We start from the raw sequence: 18,308 nt of genomic DNA on the forward strand, positions 1-18,308 counted from the left end.
AAAATAAAAAAAAGTTCTGTGTTAACAAACTTAGCAAAAAAAAAAAAAAAAAAAAAAGATGTTTTCTGAGAAAAGGCCACTTTTCAACAAAAACCTGTTTGTTAAAAAAGTTTTGACCAGCTTTAATAATGGTCTCGGTATCTTCCTTTTCCTCCTTTATTGAGCTCACAAGAAAGAGCGACACAAGGAAGAATAAAAATGACAATAGCTCTTTTTTGAGTTGTCCCTCTTTCACAGGGCATGTGAAATTGCCTTTGTTAGCCTTTTCCTTCCAACCCAGCTAAAACCCAGGTGGCTGGCGCGGAGGGATAAATTCTGGTTTTAGTGACAGCAGCGTACATCCCAAGTAACTCTGAGCAGAATCTGGCCTCAAAGGCAGCTAACCAGAGACAGCAGAATTGTGGCTTTTATCGTCTCAGATTTTTTCCCCCTATTTTGAATTTTGTTTGCATGACTAAATTGAGTTGGTACAAACTAGCAATTGTTCTAAGAAAGAGCTAAGTATTTGGGGGGAACGTTAGCATTCAGCAGAAATACAGGACTTTGGGCGATATGCTTCACTGATATAGTTAATGAAATGGCTTAGGAAAGCTGCCATATTTTTATTAATGCTTTTCCCCCCCCCTTTTTAATTTCAGTCTGGTTAAAGGTGCCAGATTGATCGCTCTGGAGAATGCACACCTGTTTATTCGCAGAACACGTATGAAGTCAGATCCAACCTTGCCACGTTCAGCTCTGAGATGGAAGGACTGGACTGGTCCTTGGTTTGAAATCTCTCTCTAACATGTTATTCCAGTGACCTGAATGGAGTTCTTCCATTTATACTGGTGTGTCTAACTCAGTGGGTGAGAGGGGAGCTCTGTCCCTAGGCCTCTCTAGCGCTTGTCTGCCCTGCCAAGGTGATGTTTGTGGTGTTGACACTTACCCACTAAAAAATGAGCCAAGACCATGACACACATGTCACTGAACAGCCAAGCCAGCAGATGGTGATGGGTTTTGGTCCACGAAGCCAGAGCTGGATTTGAACTGGTGATCTACCAGTGAAAAGATCTGTATCCTATTACTTTCGCCCTCAAGGTCAATGTATTTTCATGGTGCTAAGTACACAGCAAACATAATTACACAGGAATATGAATTACACCATTTAGATTGGTACTTAGTACCCTAAATTCAAGGATGTGGGTTAGACAGCCAAAGAAACAAAAATCATTATGGGCGAAATCCATGCCTGTGTGGTCCCTCCCACCTGGTGAGTGCTTTATCTATTTAGATTGTAAGAACTTTAGGTCAGGGCCTGTCTCTTACTATACATTTGCACGGTGCCTAGCACAATGGGGTCCTGACCCAGTGTGGGGCCTTTAGGTATTAATGTAATAAATAATAATCCCTTGTGCTCGCGGGTAATATTGTGTAAGCGCTCAGCAGCACATGTAAGGATTGCACAGGCTTAGCTGATGCAAAAAAAAAATTTCCCCCGACCCCTCCAAAATCAACAAAATACCTCTTGGTTTGACACAGCTTTCCCAACATCTCTCTGCATACTCTGAATTTAACTGATTTCTTGAATGAGATGTATGAAATCTCTGAGTAGCTGTCACACAACAACCTTAAAATAATACCCTAAGAATAAGTTTTGAGGTTAGCAACTTGCAGTTTCAAAAAATATCTGCTATGACTGGGTCAACTTCATAATCATATAGTCATTGTCTCCCACTCTACATTTATGGCCTGCAAAGTGCTTTAGGGTCCTTTAGGATCAAAGGCACCTAAGTACAATGTTTATTGAGGACCAACAGCCAAAGATCTACTTAGGAACATAGAGTTCATCATGACTTTAACTCTTCATCCAAGATTCGGATAAGGGCAGGCTTTTCCTGTCCCACACGCAGTCATTGAACCCAAAGGCAGGTGCACAGATAGGTTTAGAAAGAAAGAAAGAAAGAAAGCTCCAAGGAGTGGGTTATTTTTGGCCAACAATCATCTCTAATAAAGTTTGACTCTGTTAATTAATTGAGATGTGCCTTGGAATGCTGCTGCCGTTGCTGGAAACTGGCCAGGAAAAATCCCATTTTCTCTGCAAACCTGCTGATTGCGCTAGTTCTCTTGGGTTCGCTGTAGCACACTTTGGTGAAATAAGCAAACTCACAGGGCTTTCAACTACATGCAGGAGCCAACTTGCTTGATATAAGGGAGAATATAGAGAACCAGTGTTTGCAAACTTCCTGGACTGACCTGGTCCTCCATCCCACCCTGCTATAAACTTTTGATTCAATAAACTATTTTGGCCAAATTTCAGGGAAGAAACTGTAGGTGTCAATGTGAGCGGGGGGCATGTGCATGGCAGGGTGCTATGAATACACGTGTGAATCCCAGTGAGAACAGGCACCGACTTCTCAACCAGGCTGGATATACTTTGCAATGCATGGGACTCAATATCTCCTCCCTCCTCAAAGGAGGGCTGGGATCACCATAGGTCAGGTTTCAGCCTATTCGGACGTCACAATCCTACTCTAGCTCCCCAGTCCTCCAAAGAGTTCAAGAGCAAAACCAGGGAAAATAAGGCCCAAGGTTCCCGGTATTTTGGAGGGGTACAGCAAGTAGAAAATAAACTTCTTTTAACAGCTACCTTGTGTCTCCATGTGTCATTAAGGGCACTACCTTTGCAGCTCATTTTGAGCACAGTGTAAAATTGGCAAGGCAACCTGGTGCTCTCCATCACCACACCTGATTTGGACTCCAGAATCCCTACACACCCATGGAAGAGCCACGTATCAAAAATTATTACATAGGAAAGGAGAGGCAAATACCAGAGTGAGACTCCAATGAGTGGACTGGAGAACAGAGCATCATCTACAGCAGGGACTGGGTTTAAACTCATTAATGCTGATGTGTGCGAGAAGGATTTTACGAGGGAAGCCACTTCTCCACTAGACTCGATGACCCGGAGCTACTTTCTCCAGGGCCTGTTGCTTTCAGGTTGTCTCTGTCGTTTTAGAAGAAAGCTTCAAGGAGGATTGAAAGCATCTTTCAAAGCACTTATGCTCTTTGTCTAAAAGATAAAACTCTTCTGTCGCAGAAATTAGAGACTGGCGTTACAGACCAGGTAAAGTAAAAACTCTGCTGACAGCTCTGGTAGCACAAGCTGTAGCCTCTGCCAGGGCTCAGCAGGAGACCTGACAGCATCATGAAAGTGTCTGAGTTGGCAGCCATTTGGAACAGGCCCTGGGGATGAATGTGTTGATGCCAAAGCCGATAAAATGGTTTGGTTCTCCCACCCCTCAACAAAATTGGGTGGAAAAGAATGTTTTTGTCAAAAACATTTTACTGAAAAACTTGTAATTTTTGTGGAAGAATCAAAATCCCAAATATTTCTGCCAGGAAACAAAATACTTTGATTCTGGAATGCTGCCCCTGTGCTCCATGGGAGTTGTAGTTCAGGGGCATCACGCTCTCATTCTATCGGTTAAGTTCCCTGGTTGGACTACCTCTCCCATGATGCACCACTGTCTCCTATCTTGGGGAAGGAAGCAATATGGGAGATCTAGTCCAGTCAGGGAGTTCAGCCCCTAGGGAATGGGGGCATGAAGCAAATGAATTATAACTCCCATGAGACATTGGGGTAACATATTCAAGTATAAACTCTTTGACTATCAGGGGCTCGTATTTTTGACATAAAAAAAATCCAAGTTTCGTGCTAAAAGCAGACACTTTCTGCAAAAAATAAATAAATAAAAATCATTTAGGTGAAAACCCACATCTCTGTTCACAAACAGTTCAGGTGGAACATTTTCAACCAGCCGTAGTTTGCATTCCCTGTACCCAGGCGCTGCTCACTGCCAGACGAAAACACAACCCATCGGGCTCTTTGCTTCCCTCAGCCGGCTTGGACAGGAGAGTGCTCCGGAGCAGCCACCTTCTGCTCTCCTCCATGCCCAGCTGGCCGCTGCATTCCATTTCAATCTGCCATGCTCACAGCTGTTCAGGGCAGAGAGCCCCTTTTTCGTTCTGTGTTGGTACAGCACCTTGTATAACAGGAACCTGCTCCAGGACTGGGGCTCCTAAGTGCTACGGCAATAACAGCAGCAGCAGCATTCTCAAACACACAACTCCTGACCCCTCTTCGCAGCCACAGAGAGCCCTACCGGCGGAGGAGTTACATTATGGGAGCCCACACAAGCGTCTGCACCCTACCCATGTGATGGAGCCCAACTGCTGAGCTGACAGAAGCTTGAACTGTGTTCATCGATGATCTGTCCAGAAAACCATTGATCAGAACTGGTGCTCGTGGAGGGGGTGGGCATGTAGCCACGCTCATTTTCTTGCCCTGATTTACCTCTGTGTGGTTTGCTTGAAAGACAGCTGTTGGGCACAGGGCCATGCAGCACTTCCACTGAAGGGGGCACCCTCTTATTCCCAATGCAGTCAAGCCCTGGGAGCGGGCCCAGTGAACGCCAAGCTCCTGGCTATTTGCTACTGAGCAAACAGTCCTGGATTAAAGAGAAGAACTCAAGGCAAAATGGAACCAAAAAGGCATCTTCTGATCCGTTAATGACAACATCCATCCCCTAATAGGAGCCAACATTTCTTCTTCTATCATTTATTTCATTTTCAAGCCCCACAAAACAGTGCAAGGTCTCCCTCATACACACGGTCCCTGTCCCAAGGAGCTCCCAGTCTGAATTCAACAGACACAGCAAGGGAAGGTCAAAGCCAGACAATAGAAGGGGAACGGCAGAGGAGGGCAGAAAGTGATTGTAGTAAGATCAGGCAGCTACCCAGTAAGGTGTGGGCACATTGTGATGGTTGCACCGAGGAGGGGATGGGATGCGGCAAAGGGAAGTGGGTTGGTGAACCAGTTTGGAGAGGGTGCCCCGTACATAGGGAATGGGGTGGAAAATGGTGCAGAAGCGGGGAGATGGGAATAAAAGGGGGCATTACATTTGGCATCAACAGCAGACTGGAGGAATGCAAAAGGAGATAAAATCAAAGATACCAGTTGGGCCTGAGTGGTGCAAGGCCTTAATTGCAAGGAGCTTGAACTTGATATAGAATGTCGCGGAGGGATTCGGCATGAGCCAGATGACACGGTAAGGAAGACGGTTTTGGTGACAGCATTTTGGACAGACTAGAAGGGGCATGGTTAATCCCCAGAAAGCCAGACCTGAAGAGGAGGATGTTATGATAACTGAGGCAGGAGAGAGTCAGGGCTTGGACAAGCGATTTGGCCACAAAGGAAGGGTTGAACCAGGAAATGTTGTGGAGGATAACACAACAGGATTTGGCCACAGCCTGGATGTGGGAGGTGGAGAAGAGGGAGTCACAAGTGTCATAGAGAAACAGCCGTGAAGACAGCATGGAGGGGGCAAGATTATGAGCCAGATCCTCCGCTGCTGCAAAATCGGCACAGCTCCACTGACATCAGCAAAGCTACACTACAGATTTACAAGCTGCAGATTAACACCATCTGAGGACCTGGCCCTCTGAGCTTGGGTCATGTTGAGCTTGACACGATGGTGAGACGTGTGAGAGAATGAAGTGCAGGAGGCAGGTCCAGAGTGGAGAAGCATAATTGAGCTTTGTTGCCATAGACGTGATGGTCCACCCCTTGGAATGGGTCCCAGAGGCGGAAGAGTCTACTTAGAAAAAGGCAAGTACAACCTCCTTCCTCACTATGAATACTAACGGGTGCTGGCGAGGGGACTGCGTGATCCTAGGAGATGTGTTATAGCACCCTCCAACTTTCGGTTCTGAGTGTGAATCCAGCCCACCGCAGCAGTGGGGTTTTTTTGCCTTCCTCTGCAGCAAGGGGCATGGGTCACTTGCAGGTTGAAACTAGTGTAAATGGTGGATTTTCTGTGACTTGAAGTCTTTAGACCATGATTTGAGGACTTCAGTGACTCAGCCAGAGGTTATGGGCCTGTTACAGGAGTGGGCGGGTAGGCGCTGTGGCCTGCGACTTGCAGGAGGTGAGACTAGATGATCATGATGGTCCCTTCTGGCCTTAAAATCTATGAGTCTCTGAGCAGTCACTGACTGTTGTTACATCTGATGGCTGTGACACCTTCATGAAGCAAGAAGCTTGGTGCCCTGCAAACAAATGTCCTCATGCACAGAAATCTCCAGAACTGGCAACCTGAGCAGAGGAACCATAGAATGATTCAGCCTTTTAAACTGGCCGGCCCTTCTGAGCAGAAGGCTAGAGCTGGCGGAAAGTTTTCCAACTGAACGTTTTTCCATCGGAAAATGCCTTTTGATCTATATCCAACTTTCTGTGGGAACATGAGGCTTTTGATGACATTTCATTTAGAAAAGGAAAAAAAAGCACCAAAAAGAAGCATTTTGATGTCAAAGTGTTCCGTTTCAGCACTTTCCGAATGGAACATTTTGGATTGTCGTTCTAAAATTAGTTTGTTTTGAAATTTATTTTGTATTAAAAATATAAAAACAAAATGTGTAAATTGAAATGACACGGACAAATCTGTAAAATGGGGTGCTGAAACGGCCCTCCTTTATGAAGCACAGTGAGATTTACTGATGAAAAGCATTCTCAGAGTCAGGTATTATGACTATTAGATCGATGGGAAATTTCACAGGAAATTGATGCACGCAAGTTTGTGGTGATTTTTTTTTTTTTTTTTTGGTCTGAGTCATGACAAAAACGGGTTTAAAGTGTCAGAATTTCCCATGGAATGGAAATTCCGGTTCCCGAACAGCTCTACTTCAGTCCCATTGCGGAGGGAGCTTCATTTGCGGTTGTCAATGCTGAGGATAGAGGGCCTCTGAATGAAATTTACAAATGTGATTTAGGAGAATGGCACTTTGCCTCCTGAATCACTCTTGTGAAGGTTACCCTCTGCCTCTCAGTCTGGAAATCTGACGCCTTTTAATAGCACGAAACCCACTAAAAGTCAGTGAGGTCAATTGGAAGCAGTTGTTTCCTCCCCATTGCTTTGAAGTGACTCCATTAGCTTTGCTGGGCAATGGTGAGGAAATGCCTCGAGCTCTAAACTTGGGTGTTCTGTGTTTGTTAATGGGCTTTCTGTTTTATTTCCCATGGCAGCTTCTGTTAGGCTTTGGGATTGGAAAAGGCCTTTTTCCCCGGCAGAAACGAACCTGGGAACCTGCTACATGAACTCTGCAATGTGAGCATCCAAAGCATTCCAGCTTGAAAACAAGATACAGTTGCAGGAAATCTTTAAAAAGAAAAGGGAGTACTTGTGGCACCTTAGAGACTAAGGAATTTATTTGAGCATAAGCTTTCGTGAGCTACAGCTCACTTCATCGGATGCATACTGTGGAAAGTGTAGAAGATCTTTTTATATACACACAAAGCATGAAAAAATACCTCCTCCCACCCCACTCTCCTGCTGGTAATAGCTTATCTAAAGTGATCACTCTCCTTACAATGTGTATGATAATCAAGGTGGGCCATTTCCAGCACAAATCCAGGTTTTCTCACCCCCCCCCCCACACACACACACAAAGTGAGAAAACCTGGATTTGTGCTGGAAATGGCCCACCTTGATTATCATACACATTGTAAGGAGAGTGATCACTTTAGATAAGCTATTACCAGCAGGAGAGTGGGGTGGGAGGAGGTATTTTTTCATGCTTTGTGTGTATGTAAAAAGATCTTCTACACTTTCCACAGTATGCATCCGATGAAGTGAGTTGTAGCTCACGAAAGCTTATGCTCAAATAAACTGATTAGTCTCTAAGGTGCCACAAGTACTCCTTTTCTTTTTGCGAATACAGACTAACCCGGCTGCTACTCTGAAACCTGTCAAAAGGAAACTGTGTCCAGTTGTTACTGGAGTCCCACTAGGATATGTCTAAGTAATGCAGATTCTTAGCCTAATGACGAGGTCATGCCACTATTTTCAGCATAAAAAAAAATCTCACTGCACAAGCTCAGTAAAAGAATATAAGTCAGGGAAATGATGCGGGGGTGGTGGTGGTGGTGGAAGCCAGTCTGGGGCAAAATTAGAACAATACTCTGTCTGGGGACCTCTGAGTATTCAGAGGGCAACCTATGCTGCAACGTTCTTCTCTTCCTGAGATGCCCTAGCTGTCACCACATTTGGGTGTTTATAGAATATATGGGTATGAATGTGCAAGCCTCTGTGTGCTTATGTCTGACCATGCAATTCATCATGCATGTGAGCCTATGGGCAAATGTATTGTGTAGTGTGTGTGTCAGTCTGTTGTCAGTGTGTGTTGGTGTTCGCATATGTGAGAATCTGCATGTCAAACCAATGGGGGTTAGCCAGGAGAAGAGAGAGGAGAAACAGGCCCAAGGTGTGTCCGAGTCCGTGCGTGTTTGTGTGGAAATATGAGTGTGTGTGTGTGTGTGTTAATATGGGGAGGAAGGTGGGCACGCACAACTGTGAGCATGAGGCCTTTGATGTTCCAGCAATGACCCTTTTTTGTATTGAAGTTATGTTAGTATGTAAATTAAAATATGACTGGAATGACAAAGAAAGCTACAAAGAGAAAGGTAGAGACTGATTATGTGCATAGGTTAAGTACTCTGTGTCTGTTTATTTGAAAGAATAAAAGTGAAAGAAAAGCGCTGACAATACACACCAAAATAATATATATATATATATATATATATAAACATTTCTTCTTTGTATTAATTTATAGATTAAAATAAGATGTGTTGAGAGCATAGAAACATACATCTCTCTTTTAGGCTTTATATAACAATCAACATAAAACAACATGAAAGTACCTGACAGCTTAACTAAGGATGGGAGCCTGGGCTCCTATCTCCCCCATTAATCTTTTCTGATCCAGACAGCATAAAGAGGCATAAAAGACTCCGATAATAACATCTTTTCTGCACACTGACTCCCATAGGCAGATTTTATACTCGGTTACCCCATATAATATCAACATTGTTACAAGACAAAACCACCATGAAGGAATTTTTTCCCCTTCAGATCTTCTGCCTAGTAAGCGCCGTACAAAGCGTTGTGTGCCGGATAAAAACCCAGTAAAGTCAAGTGGAAGCTTTCCAGTGACTCCGATAGGTTCCGGATCAGGCCCCAGGTGTTCTTGACAACAGGGACATGTGGTAAGGTGCAAGTGGCTTTAGCTGGGCACAGATCATAGACAATGAAGCTGGGAAAATACCTAGTAATTCATCCTGCCCACGCCCTGTCCTATAATAGTAAACACTGCAGTCAATGGATACCAACCCCATCACACTATTAAGCTTTGCACCCGGATATACCAGGTTATTCGGGCCAGGGAATAAAGACTCACCTCCGAGGTGTCACACTTTTATTATGGCCAGTCTGAGATTGTTCTCCATTCTCCAATGCTTTGTGCAATCCAATTTAAAATGGGGCTTCCACCCCTGCTTTTGGGAGACCTAATAAGTCTCATTGTTAGAAAGTTCTTCCTGAAGTCCAGCCAACGATTTCCTCGGCTCGGTTTAATCCCATTAACCCATTTACACCCCTTGAAGCTAGTTTAAACCAGCGGCGTCCAATAGAAATTTGATGCTAGGCACACTTGTGGTTTTGAATTTTTCTTATTAGCCACATTAAGCCACACGCATTAACCACAATTCAATAGCCTATTAGCCACATGTGGCTAGTGGCGAACATATTGGACACTGCTGGTTTAAACAATTCCCCTTCCTCTTTTCTCGGGCAGGTGACAGCAATGACTCTATTGCTGACTTCTTCAGCGAGCCAAGAAATATCTACAACATTCATGTTACTTCTCTCGCTCTCTCTCCTGAGAAGCACGCCCCTGGCGGGAAGCTGCAGAGAGCCTGGGTAGCAGGTGCAATTGTCACCTAAGAGGTTACAATAATAGTACTTTCCCCTTCTGCACTGCTTTGCGCCGGAAGATCTCACACACATTGATGGAATAGGGCGTAGTAGGTACGGGCTACCCTATGCATCCCCTCAGAGCAGGGTGTGGCTCTGCTGAGGTCTGCCTCAGTTTCCCCTTCAACAGGGACAACAATGAGTTCACTTTCACAGCCTGGGCAAGGAGAAGCTGAGCACTCTAATTAACATCAGTGGGTATCCTTTTAATGAAGCCTTCTGAAAGGAGAACTTGTACAATACTTTAAAGGCTAGTGCCTCAGGATCCAGCTTTGGACTACTCAGAATTTCAAAGTCCCAAAACAAAAGTCTTGTCAAAGCAATCTTCTGGGAGCTGGGCCGGGGATCACCCTCCCTCGCCAGTTGTACAGCTTGTAACCCACACATACCCTTTGGCTTCCTCTTCCTGTTTTAAATAGGGAAGTCCTCCGGCTGCAACAGGGAGTCTCCCTGATTATATACAGGTGGTCCTGATTGCAGCTTCTGGCTGCCTGTTAAAGGATAGCATACGCCTTCACATGGGTTCACTATGACAGGAACTAGGGCTTGCAGCTGATTCTGGGGCCAGCTGGCTCCACCACCCAAGTGGGCAACAAAGGACTCATAGCTGAATCACAGCTGACTTTCATCAGGATCTCCCGATTGGTCAGCTGCCCAATTGGCTGGAGGAACAATGAACCCAGCAGCAGCATTAGGCCACTGGCTGCTCAGAGCACTCACCCAGGGCTGCAAGAGTGCCTGGACCTGCTTTTTCCTGACTCAGACCCAGCCCTGCTCCCGATTCCTGACTTTGGCTCAGATGCTTGGCTCTGGTGTCTGGCCTCTGACTCCAGGTTCCAATTCCTGGCTACCTGCTCCAACCACTAGACATGACTGCCCACATCCCAGTCTCTGACACACAGCCTATGAAGATCACTCAGGAAGTTCGCGACAGAGGTGGGAGAAGAGCTTAGTTTCTCCTGACAGCGCCTAATGCACAGAGCATCTTTCCTCATTGGGATCACTCAGCTGATTAGACACCGTGGCTGAAATTCTGCCTCTACTGAAGTCAGTGGGAGCTTTGCAGAACCATATCCCTCTTACACACCTATCTAAGCTCTGTTGACTTCACGCTCAGCCGCTATTCTCACCAACATGAAGCTTTCAGCGTCAGTTTTTGTGTCTCATTCTTATTCTGTCACTTGAGGTCAGAGCCTCTGAGACCACCCTCAGCCACGAGGTCTGGGAAGCTTTCACAACCTGGCAGGCATCTATGTCCCTTCATTAGCTGGCATTCAGAGGAGCTGTACAGATTCAGCTCAGGAGATCTTGCCTTCTCACAGGACTTGAGCCAATGGTCACTGAACTCTCTGGGAGTCTTTTGGAGCTAGTGCACAGGGGAGCTGGGTGGGGGAGTTCTCCGCATGAAGGAGGAGCAACTACGTGACCCTTGGGTTGAGTTTCTTGTCTGTAAGTTTGCATTGTGCCAGCTGCTGGCCATGTGCCTGCTGGATTGAAGTTTATAGTGTGGTCTCTTTGGGGGCCTAGCGTCCTAACGAGGCTCTAGCCTGCCATCCCTTGATCCCTGATCCCGTTAGGATCCCTTAATAAAGGCATGGGGCTACTAAGGAAGAGCAGGGGTTTAAAAAGCCAGCTCCTAAGCGACCAGAGGAGTCAGTGAACAAGGGAGTTTAGAGAGGATGGGGGAGAGCCAGATACACCTAACATTCTCTAAACTTAGACCAACAATGACACACACACGCCAGCAAAAAACAGAACAGAAACACACACCCCACAGCAGTAAAATTAATGCAGGTGGAAGCCCAGCTGCAGAGTGGGGGCTATGCAGTTTATTGCACTGACAGCAGCATGTCCGATTACCTGCCATATGGGCAGGTGGGGTATGTATGCATTTGATGCAAGCAACTCATGGCCCTCAGTGACCACGTACAGGAAGGGCTCTTGGGACCAGAATATCTGAACTGGAGGGACCCAGGGAGACAGAGAGGTACATAGAGAAGACATTCCGAAACACGGTAGAGCAGTCCCACCCTAAGTCTGATGGCCTCTGTGCCGGTGAGGAGGATGAAAGTCATAGGGAAAGAACTGGAGTGGGGAGAAATGAACCCATAATTGGGACCCTGCTTTCAAATGTCATGGTATCCTCTCGCTCTGAGAATACCCCTCCGTGTTATTAGGAAGAGACAAGCAGTAGTAGTGGGGGATTTGATTAATAGAAATATAGATAGCTTGGTTTGTGATGACCAGGACAACCATATGGTGAGTCACTTGTTGGGTGCGAAGGTTGTGGAGCTCTTGAGACATCAAGACAGGGTTATGTGCCCATGGAAAGGAGCCGATGGTCATGGGACATGTAGGTACCAGTCAGAGGGAAAGGTAGGAGAGAGGTGCTGGAGGCCAAATTTAGGCTGCTAGGTAAGAGATTAAACTCCAGGACCTTCATGGGAGCAGTCTCTGAAATGCTTGCAGTTCCACACCCAGAGCCAGTTAGATAGGCAGAACTCCAAGGTCTCAATGCATGGATGACACAATGGTGTAGGGAGGAGGGTTTTAGGTTTATTAGGAACTGGGGAATTTTGGGAAAGGAGGAGCCTATACAGGAAGGATGGGTTCCACCTAAAACAAAACAGAACCAGATTGCTGGCGTGTCAAATTAAAAAGGACGTAGAGGAGTTTCCAACTAAGGGCTGGGGAAAGCCAACAGATGCAGAGGAGCACACAGTTCAGACAGGGCTATGCCTTAGGGGAGGATCTATTGATAGGGATTCTCTATATCCTAGTAAATAGAGGATAGAACGGACAGGTAGGAACTGAAAAGAAACAGTCACATGAAAGAGTCATGTTCAGTTACATCACATTAAGGCAGACAACTGACAAATTTTTAAGTGCTTGTATACAAATGCTAAAAAAGTCAAAATACTAAGATGGGTGAACTTGAGTGCCTGGTATTAAATGAGCATATTGATATAACAGGCATCACAGAAACTTGGTGGACTGATGATAATCAATGGGACATGGTAATATCAGGGTACAAAATATATAGGAATGACAGAGTAGGTCGTGCTGGTGGGGGAGTGTAAATGTGTGGGAAAGAGAGCACAGAGTCAAATATAGTAAAATCCTTAAATGAATCAAACTGTACCCAGCTCTAGGGCTAGAAATTCCATGCTTGAATAATAGCAATAGGAATAAACTACCAACCACAATGGTGAAGGTGACTGTGAAATTCTCAGGGAGATTTGCAAGGCTACAAAAATAGAAAACCCAATAAAAATGGGGGTTTTCAAATATCCCCATATTTTCTGGGTCCGGTTCTGTTCAATATCTTCATCAATGATTTAGATAATGGCATGGAGCATACATTTATAAAGTTTGTGGACAATACCAAGCTGGGAGGGGTTGCAAGTGCTTTGGAGGATAGGATTAAAATTCAAAATGATCTGGACAAACTGGAGAACTGGTCTGAAGTAAATAGGATGAAATTCAATAAGGACAAATGCGAAGTACTCCATTTAGGAAGGAACAATCAGTTGCACACATACAAAATGGGAAATGACTGCCTAGGAAGGAGTACTGCAGAAAGGGATCTGGGGTCACAGTGGATCACAAGCTAAATACGAGTCAACAGTGTAAGGTGTAGAATTGACGGTCAAAAAGGATTTCTTGGGTCACCCAGTCTCACGCACTTGGTTTTGCTGGATGGCTGTCCACACACATGTCCCATTAACACCTGCTTTCCTCTGCTCTTGAGTTTCTACAGGAATAGGGTCTCGGGCTACGTCTTCCCCTGCATACCTTACACTGGCACAGCCGTGAGGCTACAGCAGTGCCGCTGTGAGGTCTCCCGTGTAGCCGCTCTGTGCTGGTAGGAGAGAGCTCTCCTGCCAGCAAAATAAAACCACCCTCAATGAGAGGCGGTAGCTTTGTTGGTGGGAGAGCATCTCCTGCTGACAAAGCACTGTCCACACTGGTCCTTTTTGGCGGTAGAACTTTGGTCGGTCAGGAGGGTGTTTTTTTCACCTAACTGACAAAAGTTTTACCAACAAAAGTGCAGTGTAGACATAGCCTCAGTCACCTTCCTGGGCTGTGGGAGCTCTCATTCATGTCATCTTTCCACCCAGAATCCCCAGGCAAGCAGACTAGATTTCCCTACAAAGCCAAGCAAATGCCGCTTCGCTAGGAACCCTGAGATGCCTGCCCAGAAGCCATGGTTGAACTCTGTTCCACCGTAGTTGAACATGTCCTAATTGCAGGTGTGTGGATGCACTCCGTCGTGACCAAGCTACCTTTTATCAAGATACAGAACTCTACCGCAGAACAACCACGTTAACCCAGGAGTCTGGCCAAGGCCTGAGAACCTGTACCACCCTCCAGTGCCTCTAACTGGTAAGAGTTTTCCCCTAAATCTTTCCTCCTCCACTTCATACTGTTGATCTTTCTCTTGTCTTCTAGGAGTGTGACTGATTCTTTTTCCTCCCATGACACTCTTACTTTGAAGGTATTTATAGACTGCGATCATGTTCTCTCCCCCACCCATCTTCCCTTTTCTAGTTGGTATAAATTGAGTTTCCTCAGCCTCTTCTCTTGTGCCTTATCCTCACAAGGTCATGATACCTGCATCTCCAAGCCAAGGAAAGCTCAGCACAGCTTCTAGAGAGTTGGCCAGTGGGGAGGACACCCTTTGGGATCGGGTCCAGCTACTACCCATGCTCTGTGATGGTCTCAGCTGTGAAAATGTGCTATTGTGCATCTTCTGCTGAATGTATCCTCTAGATAGGGGTCTCTACTGACGTGTGTGTCAAGGGTGGATTACCTGCCCCCATTCTGATCTTACATTATCTCACAGCATTGTCATCATGCTGGATTGCTAACAGGAAGTAGTAGGATGAAAGATGAATGGGTGGGGGAGGAAGGAGGTGGAATTGAAATGCGTTTGTCCAGCACAACCAGTGGGTCTAAGAAGATACCCCAGTCTGGAAAGGCCAGGGTGTTTCCTCGCTGTCTTGCTGCTTCTCTTAACCATTCCCACATCACGGTGGCATACCGTAGAACTCAAATCCTCCTCTCCAGCAGCAGCAACTTCCAAGCCTGATGCTAAGAGCTAGGGAGAATCATCCTTAGTGGTTAATAGCATAGGGACAGAGATCAGTCAGCACCCAGAACTCAGGGCCAGAGGAGCTCAGCTCCCATTTAGGTACTGAAATAAGTGGCCAGATATTCAAAAGAGCTCAGCACACCTCGATGCACTTTGGATGCTATTGTAAATCTGACCTAGAAGGTCTATGACACAGAGTTGAACAATTCTGAGTCCCTCTAGCAGTGGGCAATGGGGCATGCGCGTGCACTAGCCACCTTGCTACCATACTTTGCATGTTGACAGCCCCTTTCATGCAGGAACCTCAAAGGCTATACAATTACAAAGCCACAGAGTACCCCTTTGACACAGCTACTGTATAATTATCCCCATTTTACAGAGGGCTCAAGTGAGTCAGAGTCCAGATCACTTGCCCAAGCCTGTGGATGAGCTGAAAATAGATTCCATGAGTACTGAATCCCTATTCTAACCACTGGACAACACTGCCTTGCAGAATGAGGGTTTCCTGGTGGATCTCAAAGGATTCTCCAGAGTGTAAAGTCCCCCCTCCCCCAAGCCCTTCTGATTATCATCATATTTATGCATACTATGGTAGCACCTAAGAGCTCTAGTCAAGGATTAAATTCCATGCTTGAATAATAGCAGTAGGAATAAATTTCCGACCACAATGGTGAAGGTGACTGTGAAATACCCTGTGATAGGTACTTGATTGCAAACAGGCTTTACACCACAATCCAAGGGCTGCCCTGACAGTCTGCAGCCAGAGTGAAACAAGGACAGGACAGAGCTGTGAATTCCCCTCCATTCATGCAGGGGAGGGGAGGGGTGCGTGTGCTACCTTTGAAGCTTTATTACCTGGGGATGTACATGACCCAGTGAAGAGGTGGGGCCGGTGGAATGGGAATCTCAAGTGACAAGCAATGCAGAGTTCCCCTTTGGGGCCTGGGGCAGTGAGATCAGACTGGGAAACCCAATCCAATCCCCCCACCCTTTGGTGTTAACCTATCGAATTCTTGACCCAATTTCTGACCCTCCTGCTGCCTCCACTCTTCCCTTCTTAACTCCCAGTTGCTCTAAAGATGCCCTCCTGTGTCCCCTAATTCAACTCCTGACCATCCCTTTCCCCTGTGCATCTCACCTCCAGACTCTATTCATCTACTGACCTTCTTCACTCTTGCAATGTGCTCCTCCCAAGAGCCACTCGCATCCTGCACAGCGTCCTCATTTCCACTAGCTTATATCATCATTTGCTAATTCAAGATCCCTTCTCATTTCAAAGGTACAACAGGGCATCCCAGCAAGTTCTTCCTAGTGAAATTGGGTCCTGGAAGCTCTTCCCCTCCTAGGTCTCTCACCATTTGTTCCTTTGACCCTCTTTTTGGTTGCCAGTGGCCTAAATCTCAGCTGTGGCTGGAATTATCACAGGACTTTCCTAAGGCAGCTAGAAAATTCAATGGGAGTTGGGTGCCTGAATCCATTAGATCCAGTTCTGCAACTCTAACCAACTCCGGTGCAGTCCCATTTACATCAATGGGGAGCCTACTTCAATTTTTTCTATTCCAGTTGTTCTCAGTGTTAAAAACAACTTTTCCTCCCATCGGTTCAAACCATTGCTCTTTGTCCTAGCTTCTTCTGAGGCAGAGAATAATTCCTTCTCATCACCTTGAAGGAATTTATAGGCCATGGAAGTCTTCTTTTTAGATTGCTCTTTGCAGAGACTCTTTGGCTCCTGCACTCCATCCAAAAGAAGATGTTGCCATAACAAGAGGCCCAGGTGTGCGATCTGTTTCTTCAGGGGGACACTGCTACATCGAAGTCCGGAAAATGTTGCACAGGATCATTAACAAGGGAAGGGAAGGAAACAAGTCAAACTGTATTACGGGGGCGGGGGGAGGAGAAATGAAACAAAGTTGTCTGCAAATTGGTCGGTATAATTCAGCTAACCTTTGTTACTAGGAACATAAAGGCTGCTTGAGACAGAACAAACACTGATGCAAATTTAACTCCATACAGTCCCTTAAGCAAGTAGCTTCAGATTCATTTCATGCCCTGTATAATAATTCACCACATCAGTTTACTTTGTTCTCCATTAGTAGGTAGCAAACATGCAATTTTAACCCACAACCTTTATTATAGAAGTCCCAAGTGCCCATACCTTTATTTTGTCACATACAATGTGAAATCTTTTAAATGTGTCTTATACTGCAGGTACCAAGATTCTCAGGAAAGAGCAACTCCAGCCACAACAACAATGGTGAAACATACAAGCCACTCTGATATGTCAGGTTTCAGAGTAGCAGCCGTGTTAGGCTGTATCAGCAAAAAGAAAAGGAGGACTTGTGGCACCTTAGAGACTAACCAATTTATTTATTTCATCGATGAAGTGAGCTGTAGCTCATGAAAGCTTATGCTCAAATAAATTTGTTAGTCTCTGATATGTCAGTCATCTATTCCTAGAAACAGTCAGTTTCTTGTATCCAAGTAATATTAAGGCAGCTGTCACCAGGTGGCACAGTTACAGAATTTTCCAAGTTCTTTTTCCTAGCATGTGAGCAAGCTTTTAGTCTTGGAAGAAATACTTGTCAGATGTGACCCTAAGAATTCCTCAGTGCCAACTGGCAAAGGATTCCCTGTTCTCTAACAGCAACTCACTCTTATTAAGGCCTGGTCTACACTAGAGTGGAGGGATCGAAGTTATGCAACTTCAGCTACATGAATAACATAGCTGAAGTCAACGTACTTAGACCTACTCACCGGTGTCTTCACTGCTGTGAGTCGACTGCTGTCGCTCCCCCATCGACTCCACCTGAGCCTCTCGGGGCGGTGGAGTACAGGAGTCAACGGGAGAGTGCCTGGGGGTCGATTTATTGCATCTAGACTAGACATGATAAATCAACCCCCGCTGGATCAATTGCTGCCTGCCAGTCCGGTGGGTTGTATAGACATACCCTAAGCCTGGCAAACTCACTACACCTAGCACACCACTTTCACAGTATTTATCCATAAAGAATGTCATATGGGACCTTAAATCAAAACTTGGATCACACTAGTCATTAGTATTGTTGTGAATTATACGTACTGATGCTATTTAAGGAGTTGGGAGGGGGTGCGTGTGTGTGTTTGTGTATAGGAAAATACGTTTGCGTCTGAATCGAAGCAGGGTTGACAAGCAGGTTTTGACCAGACGAAGGATGTCTATTCACCTGTCTTTTTATCTTCACTGAGAAAGCAAAAAGGACAGTGCTTTTGGCATTCATGAAAGAGGGATCCCCGCCATGTTGGCTGGAGATGGTGAGAGACAGTCTCACCTAAAGCAAACTACTTCAGCCAAGGAATTAGCCTGTTAAAGCTAAATTTAGACTCCATAA

This window comes from Eretmochelys imbricata, chromosome 4 (genome assembly GCF_965152235.1).
Source record: "Eretmochelys imbricata isolate rEreImb1 chromosome 4, rEreImb1.hap1, whole genome shotgun sequence".
In the NCBI taxonomy this organism is placed as follows: domain Eukaryota; kingdom Metazoa; phylum Chordata; order Testudines; family Cheloniidae; genus Eretmochelys; species Eretmochelys imbricata.